Consider the following 9,418-nt stretch of genomic DNA (forward strand, 5'->3'; position numbering starts at 1 on the left):
TCTACAGGAATAGTGGTAGTACTGTAATTTATAATAATAGATAAGAATAGTAGGTCACCCCTAGTGTACGCTATCACTGAACTTTGTTATTTCTTTCATAACTTAGTTGTATTCTATTTATTTGTTTATTATCAGTCTCTTGAGCTTGAATGTTAGCTTCTCAACAGTATCAGCATTGTTTGTCTTAGTCACTGTTGGGTATAGTGCCTGGCATATATATTAGGTAATTAGTAAATACTTGTTGAAGGAATAAAGTTTTAGGATTAGAAAGTAACTTAATTTAGGAGTCTTCTAATGTATCTAGTCCCTTACCCCAAACCAGGGCTTTATTTTCAGCCACCTCTAATGCAGAAGCTACCTGAACAGTGGTGTTTGTGCTGGTAGAGAACAAAACAAGAAAATTAGGGAAGACCTGTTTCCTTCCCCTAACTGATTGTACTTTACTTGTTCTGACCTCAGCTTTGCTTTTTACCACAAAGACAAATAGTCATATGAGTCATTTAGTCTTAGCAGTTAATTATAGGGCTATGCCTTGGGGGGGTGGGGTGGGGAGGGTTATAGTTGAGTGAATTCTATATTAATGTTCATCAATTTATTCATGGAATCCTAAAGATTTTATCTATTAACATCTCTAATTAGCCCTGATGAAGTATTTCCCAAACCATGGGCTTTGACTCATAAGTGAGTAATGAAATATATTTGTTATGTCACAATCAGCATTTGAAAAATAGATTAGAAAATGTGAATGCATTGCACATTGTGAAGATAAATACTATCCAGTGAAACTTTTGTTTCAGTCATACATGTGACTGTGTTTATGTATGTGTACTATGTCTTGATGTAAAATGTATTTCTTATTGTGGAAAATAAACAACAACAAAAATATGAAAGTCACTGCCTAAATGAGCATTCAGTGTCTTAGAGTAGAAAGGATCCTATCTGTTAGTCCTAGAGTGGCATTTGGGTTGACCTCCTGGGATTTCTTCAGCAGAGTTCTGAGGCTCTTCAGAATTGAGGTGGATAACAGTAAAAATTCTGTTGTACTTCTGAATGATAGCACTATCCATCTTGTTGCCTAGAAACACTGCTAGAAAAATCTCTTAGAAGCATGGGAATCACATCAGCTATTTGAAATAAACTACAAATACATCATTATTTTCATTATTGGTTCTCCATTTTCTTCTCTGTGCCTATAATAGAATAACGTTGGCCCAACAGATTAAGGCTAAATAGCCAGGAGTGTGGTAAGAGTTGGGGTGGAAGGGAAATGAGTGAGGAGGTTCAGGAATTAGGACCCAAAGAACACTGTGGTTCTCCTTTCTGTGCCAATTTTCTTCTCATGGCTTCTCCTTTTACAGTGAAATAGGAAGTAAGATCATCCGCTGAGAATGAGGGAGGGGAAGAGGTGTTGGAGGTTTGAGGAGAGGAGAAAGCATGAAGTAGTGGGAGACTGAATGAGTTAAGGAACTGCAGCTGACTGTGGGTAGCACGAGGATATGTATTCAGAGCGGGTCCAGCGAGCATGGTACATGTTTAGCTGGGGGATGCAAGCTTGCAGCAGTCAGAGAGTTGAATTTACCCACAGATGAAAGGAAAGTTCTGCTTAGGGAGAGTAAACATTATAAACAAAGTCTGAGTGCCTGGAATTACATGATGCGTAAATATACTTAAAACATCTTTTAGTAATCAGAAGCAATTCATTTGGCTCCAGTGTCCACCCAGAAAGCTCGGAAACAGTCTGGCGCTCTCCTCTTGCAAAGGAAATGTGTAGCACACCACACTGAAATAAAGAGGCTTAACGTTGGCTGCTCCCCAGGTCTTCTGACTCAGCTGTGGAATCCTTTCCACAAGAGTCATTTAGGTGTGTCTAACTCAGCCACCTCTGTTCACGTATCACGACACCAGGTGGAACTTTTAGAACAACAATGACTGGAAATAGCTGAAAAAGGCTGAGTGCCCATTATGGAGTGAGAACTATAAACAGTTCACTGGACAGTTAATTTCAGCAAAATTCCAGAGTATACTGACAAACCATAATTAATATTCAGTAGGGGGAATCTATACTTCCCCTCCATGCGAAGCCAGGAAAGCTGGGGACTAATCGCTACTCTAATATGATGTCTTATTTTCTTGCATTAATCAAATTCAGATGCAATGAACCCTCTTCTGTGTAATCTACTTTGGGTTTTTTTCTTGTTTTCTTTCTTTTAAAACAAATGGTTTAATCCACTCTGTTTTTATCTCAAGATGTTCCACCTTAAAATGTATACCTTGTTGAATCTGAGTCTTTATAAACATCTAAAAAAATGCTCACTCTCTACTTTGTATTCATTTGCAGTACTTTTTTCTTTCATTCAGCATATCTTTATCAAATGTCTGTTACATGATCAGCATCATGCCTGGCCATAGAGATGCAAAGTAAACCAGATAAAAATAGTCCCTGTCCTTACAGAGCTTTCTCTCTTAAACAAGCAGTCACATTGGATTATGGTAGGTGCTTAAAAAGGATGAAATATAGGTAGATTTGTCAGGTAAAATACAGGATGCTCAGTTAAATTTGAACTTCAGGTAAATTAAAATGTATTAGAATAAGTATGTCCCATGCTATCTGCAACCCTGTGGAAGATCAGAACAGAAGTTTTAACGTAGTCTAAGGGGATGAGAAATGACTTCCTGAAAGAAGGGACATTGAAACCTAAATTTTACTGTATGTACCAACTCCTTATCAATGGTATTGCTAAGTAGGATTCAATTCTCTCTGCAAAATGCCATCTGCCAATTCTGGGGGTGTGGCCATTGTCTCTCTGTCTCCACAGTGTTCTTCCTATAGTGTGAAGAGGGAAAGATCTTTTAAAATCTTTTTTTTATGTAAAAAAATAACCATCAAATTGGAGTCTGAGTTGAAAATTCTTTGTCTTCATTTGACAGACAATGGCTGCCATGGAACTTCCTGTGTAATATACTACTAAGTATCACTCTGGGTTCTAGCCACTCAAGGTTTTAAGGTTTTACCTCTTATGTCCATACCCATTTAGGCCACACAACCTTCTTACTGGTGGTATAATTTCCAAAATAAATGATTTATGTATATTCTCCAAATAGAGTACTTCTTGGATTTTTTTTTTTTAATGAAAAACAAGACTTTTTTATAATATGCTAGAAATGCTACGTTGGCCTTTTCCTGCCTGAACCTCTTCTGTGCTTCTCTGCCTTTCTTCCAGTGCTATTTCTGACTAATGTTCATTGTAAGAATACCAGATGTGTCTGAGGAAAACAACAAACAAACAAACACTACTTCTCAATAAGTGGTACTAAAAATACCAGAATATCTTTTAGTGAATAGATTATTTCTACCAGCCCATTTATAAGCATTTAAACTTGTTACCACCAAATTTAACATTCGATGTTAAGGTGGCGAAATCAATTCTTTTGAACAAACTCAACCATTGTCACTTGTAGAGAAAAATAGCTGCTTATTTTCTTAGAGAATTTAGTCACACACACACAAAAAAAATCGATACCACTCTTAACTCTCTTTTAGTCTGATCTCCAACCTAGGCGAAGAGACGTATTGAGAAGGTATCTCTGTGTAACTGCAGTCAGTTACATCCCTGGCTGCCCCTCAGCTCATTCGCCTTTCCCGAGCGGGGAGGATCATTCCTGCCAAGAGCCACAGGATCTATGTAGCACTGTCCTTACGTAGTGGGCGCATTCTGGAACGTCTTGATGGCTCCCAAGCTTCTCTTTCACCAGTCTCTCAGCTATGGCAGAACTGTGTACATTACCTAGCCCCTGGCCACAGGGATAGGACTGGGGATAGGAGGTGAGAGGGAGTGAGTCTTTCCATGTGGCTGGATCTGTAAAAGTAAATTTGGGAACTGTGACTGCCTGTGCGAGCTGCCATATGGATTGAGTAACTAAGAAAGCCAGATGCTGAGGAAAACAATGAAGTGAGAAAGAGTGATTTCTCTGAGCTTTGTGGACCTTCCTGTTCTAGTTCCGGTCCTTCTGATGCCTGGCTGTTTACATTCCTGCCCATGGCTCAGTGAGACACACCTACTTTCTTATAATTTCCCCTATTTTCCACTTAAAATAGTTCAAGGTGGTGTCTCCTATTTGTAAACATAAACATCCTGATGAATCCTGAGGGCTAGGTATTGTGTCCCTGTCCTGTGAGACAGTGTTCCTCCAGAGTCATCCTGTGGTGTGCGCACTGAGCTTTCCTTAGCAATGTCACAATATTACTGACTATATTATCTATGCTGTATGTTACATACAAGTTCCTTAAGCTTTCTGAACCTGCATGTATTTATAAACACCTGCCTTGCAAGGCTGATTAAATGAAATCATGCATATAAGAATTCTAGGCACAGAGTAGGCACTCCACATCTGATGGCTACAGATGAAGCATGGAATGGTGACCCTGAAACATGGTTCTTGACCCAGTAGCTGTGGTGATAATTGTTGCTTTGTTCCCAGGGACGTGTATAAGGCACTCCTCTGCACTAAGCAATGAGGCATTTAGAGCCTTTCTGCTGTTATCATTATTCTACCATGAGCATCCTTACCACTAAATCTTCATGCACATATTTTCTTTTCTTAGGATAAATTCCTTGTAAGCCAAAGTGCAGGTATGATGTCCTGGCTTTTGATGCATATTGCCAAAACCCCTTTCAAAAAAATAAACCTAGTTACACTTCCACCCCTAGTGTACACCTATATATCAGTATAGCAGCAACTAGTTATCCCCCAATTCTACTCTCTCTTTCTTCTATAATAATTGAGTTTTAACTGTGTACTTGGCTGCCCAAGCTGTCTACATTTCCCAGCATTCCTTGCCACCAAGTGTGGCCATGAAACTAAGTTCTTACCATTGTATCATGAGATTAGCAACTTCCACATCATTTACTTAGAAGGAAACTGCTTGCCCTCCAGTGCCTATTCTTCCTCTTTCCAACAGGATGGAACTCAAACCCAATTTGGATATGTATATTAGGAAAACACCCTAGGGCAGGTGTCGGCAAACTTTTGAGATAGAAGAGCCAATCCTGTCCCTCACAACAATTTAAAAATTATTCGAGGGCTGGCCGAGTGGTGCACTGGTGAAGAGCTGGCTTGGGACGCCAGAGGGCCCCAGTTCGGATCCCACATACGAGGGCCAGTGACACTGCCCTCTACAGGTAAGATGCTGAACAACAGTTCAACTTGGAGCTGGGCTGCCATGAGTCGCCAGTGGTAGGTTGCAACCCCTGCTGCAGTGGGTTGCCATGGGCTACAGTGTGTAGCCAGCAGCCAGCGTGAGTGGCCAGCAGCCACTGTGAACAGCCATTCAGAAGCCAGCAACTGATCTGCCTCGCCAGGGAAGAGTGCAATGATGGTGCCAACTTGGGCCAGTGAAGCAACGTCCTCCACAGCTAGACTGAAGAACAAAATGACAGCAACTTGTCTGTTCCCCTTCCCCCAACTCCCCAGCGCTGTTTCCATCCCCCAATTCCCCAATAAAAATCTTAAAAAAAATAATAATAATAATTTGAGAGCCATAAAACAAATGAAATCACCGTTATGTGAATAACACCTTTTAAAATTTTTATAAATGAAACTATGATAGTTTTATTTTCATTTTCAATTTTACTTCAGAGCCACATGTACGTACCCAAAGAGCCGCATGTGGCCACGAGCCACAGTTTGCCGACCCCTGTACTAGGGGATGGCAGAGCAAAAAGACAAGGGTCTTCGGACCTTGAACAACTTCATGCAGCAGAAACCCAGCCCCTCAGGAGCCTGGAGCACCCACTCCAACCTGTTACATAAGTGTCTCTTTGCTACAGAATCTCAGCCTGGATCTTTTTCCCCCCAGTTTTATTGAGAAATTATTGACATACATCACTGCATAAGTTTAAGTTGTGCATGCAGCATGATATGGTTTGATTTACTTATATTGTGAAATGATACCTATAATCCTACAAAATAGATTTAATTAACACCCATCACCTCATATACATAAAATAAAAAGAAAAAAATTTTTCTCCTTGTGATGAGAACTCTTAGGATCTACTCTCTTAACAACTTTCCTATATATTTATTGTACAACAGCGTTAACTCTAGTCATCATGTTGTACATTACATCCCTAGTACTTATTTATCTTATAACTGAAAGTTTGTACATTTTGATCACCTTCCTCCAATTACCTCGTCCCCTACTCCCTGCCTCTGGTAACCACAGATCTGATCTCTTTTTCTATGAGTTTAGTGGGGATTTTGTTTTGTTTTCAGATTCCACATATAAGTGAGATCATACAATATTTGTCTTTGTCTGACTTATTTCACTTAGCATAATGCCTTCAAGGTCCATCTATATTGTTGCAAATGGTAGGTAGGATTTTCTTGTTTTTGTTTTTTTTTTATGACTGAGTAATATTCCATTGTGTATACCACAGTTTCTTTCTCCATTCATCCATTGATGGACACTTAGATTGTTTCCATGTTTTGTCAGCCTGTATCTTAGTAGCACAGTGGGGTTAATACATTTTTATTAGTAATAGTAAGACACTTTAGAGCACTAATCAATTTTATACAATTATCAGGTTATGTATGACTAATGTATTATCCATAAGAGCCAAAATGATCTATCTCCTACTTACATGTTCCAGTATTTAATTTTTTTTTTAAGATTTTATTGGGGAATTGGGGGAGGGGAACAGCTCTGGGGAATCGGGAGAAGGGGAACAGACAAGTTGCTGACCTTTTGTTCTTCAGTCTAGTTGTGGAGGACGTCGCTTCACTGGCCCATGTCGGTATTATCATTGTGCTCTTCCTGGGTGAGGCAGTCGCTTGCCGGCCATTGGATGGCTGCTCACAGCGGCTCACAGCAGCTCACACTGGCTGCCGGCCACTCACGGTAGCTCATGGCAACCCACTGCAGCAGGGGCTGAAGCCTATGCCATCGCCAGCGACTCAACGGCAGCCCAGCTCCAGGTTGAGCTGTTGTTCACTATTTTAGCTGTAGAGGGCCGTGTCACTGGCCCCCATGTGGGATCCGAACTGGGGCCCTGCTGCTCAGAGCTGGTGTCCCAAGCCAGACCTTAACCAATGTGCCACTCGGCCGGCCCCAGTATTTCCTTTTTTTAATAAGTATTATTTACATCTGTATTAAGAAAAAAAAATGCCTTCATTATAAAAGTGCAACAAGCTTTAGTCCCAAACACTCTACGCTTCGTCTTCACAATGGTTCCTTCAGTGTTAATGCAGTGTGTCTTTCCTACAGTGAGCTGCTGGATTTCAGCTATATAACTGACATAAGCAGATTTAAACATGTACTATAGTTACTTATTTCCAAGTAAGAGCTTACAGTTGGTCATGTAAATGTTTTGCAGGATTATAGGTCAGATTTTTAGAGAGTTAAGTTAGCTGTAAAATCCATTATGAAGACCATTGTCTAAGTTTTATAAAAGTAACTCCCTTACTATTGCAGTGGGCCCAATCTTAACCACTTCTTTCCTATTGTAGTTTATGGAAGCTTGTAATATATTACATTGATGCGCTGTCATAATACATTAGTGTTAGATGACATATGAGAGCTTCTAGGTCAGATATGGATGATACTAGAAATAAAGTGAATATCAAGAGGATTCATGCAAACTATTCCTAAATAAATGTTTCATATTTTCTTTGCTTGCTAAGTAAATATTAAATTGCTCTGTGATTAACACCTTCTTTGTCCCCCTTCTCTCAATATCACAGCTCCATGTTGTCTACTGTACAATATCTAAAAACAGTTGCTTCATTTATTTTATCCAGTTTTGTGGTTATTTATCTTAGGGAGGTAAATCCATTATACTGTCATGGCTGAACCAGAAGTCTCTATGAAATTTTAGCCACCCTGCCACCTGTTGGCAGCTCAGCGGCTGCTCAGCTCGGGCCGTGAATCGAACCAGTGACCCCATTGCTCAGAGCTCACACTTTTAAGTGAGCTCTTAACCAACTGAGCCAGTTGGCCGGCCCCTCTATGAAATTTTGAATCCTATTTTCCCTACCTTAATGCCATATGATGAAGATTGTCTTATATTAAATAAATATTCAGGAATTAAGACAGCTCTAAGAACTGGGTCATATCACTGATCCTTTACCATGGATCAGTAAGCACAGTTGTCTCCATTTCTGCTCCCTCATCTGCTGCTACCACTAACTCCCTCCACATCTTCTCTGTATGTGTACTGCAAAGCTTCTGCTTTCTCATGACTTTGGTCCACTGAAGGCTTATAATGGTCTTTCAGCTTCAACTTCAGCTCCTACTACCAACTACTAACTCACCCTCTGTCTCTCACGTTGGAACTTAGGAAGAGACAATCTGGTTGCCACGCTGTTTCTCTCTTGGAGGAACTTTTTGGGCCAAGGCTTTTTTCCTAGCTATGGCAGGGAAAATAGATGAAAAGAGGAAGTGGGTTGGTCACTCTGTGCAGAATATGGGCACCCAACGTGCTCGTTCACCAAGGGCTATGGCCAGAGTTCTGCTAGAAGCAGTGGGTATGGCAATCGCTAAGACTGGGCTAATGGCAGAGATTAATTTACAAATCTATCTCTCCTTCTAAATGTGAGCTTTTGAGGATAGGCAGTTCTGGAGTGACCTGGGGTAAGAATTTGTCTTCTCATGTATCTTAAATACTCCCCAATTAGAATTTTTAAAATACTAATTTAGATTGGTTTTTTTTTAATTTCTCTGAATAATATTTTGCAGTAGTTCTCTGGGTAATGAAAATTACTTTGTGCAGATAGTAAGTATGCACTTCAGTATTTGTTGACTTCCTTGTGATCTAGTAAGTCATTGACGCTGAAGCTGGAGCGGGGTTGGTTTGCACCTGGAGAGCTTAACCGTCTCGCTGGTAACACAGAGCCTTCTTGCTTCCTATTCCTTCCCACATCTTTGTTATAGTTATAGGTGGAAATCATTATTTACTTCAGATTTGCTATTCTGATATGTTTTTCAGGGCACAAATTCCTAACCTTTGCCATTATGTGTATAATACATTGCTGTAGCAATAACAATAGTGATTATAAATAATACCTTATGAAATGAAAAATTATCTGTCAATTCTATAGCATTTTAAGATTGAAAAAATTTTTTTCTCTGATTTGTGTCACAATTATCAAGACATTGGAATTAAAACATACGTAACCAAATGGCTGCTGATTCTTATATATTTTGAAAAGGCAACCACTAAGTAACATTGTATGTTTAATTTTAAAATACTTTTGCTTATCAAAAAAGTAATTCTTATTCATTGCAGTAGAGTTAGAAAATAATGACAGGCAAAAAGAAGAACATTTAACAATCCAGTAATCTCCCTCCCCCATGTTTTATTCTACTTTTTTAGTACCTTTCCAGTGAGTATATATGTGGATGTGGTAGTGGTGGAGACGG

This window comes from Hipposideros armiger, unplaced genomic scaffold, assembly GCF_001890085.2.
Source record: "Hipposideros armiger isolate ML-2016 unplaced genomic scaffold, ASM189008v1 scaffold_501, whole genome shotgun sequence".
NCBI classification, from domain to species: domain Eukaryota; kingdom Metazoa; phylum Chordata; class Mammalia; order Chiroptera; family Hipposideridae; genus Hipposideros; species Hipposideros armiger.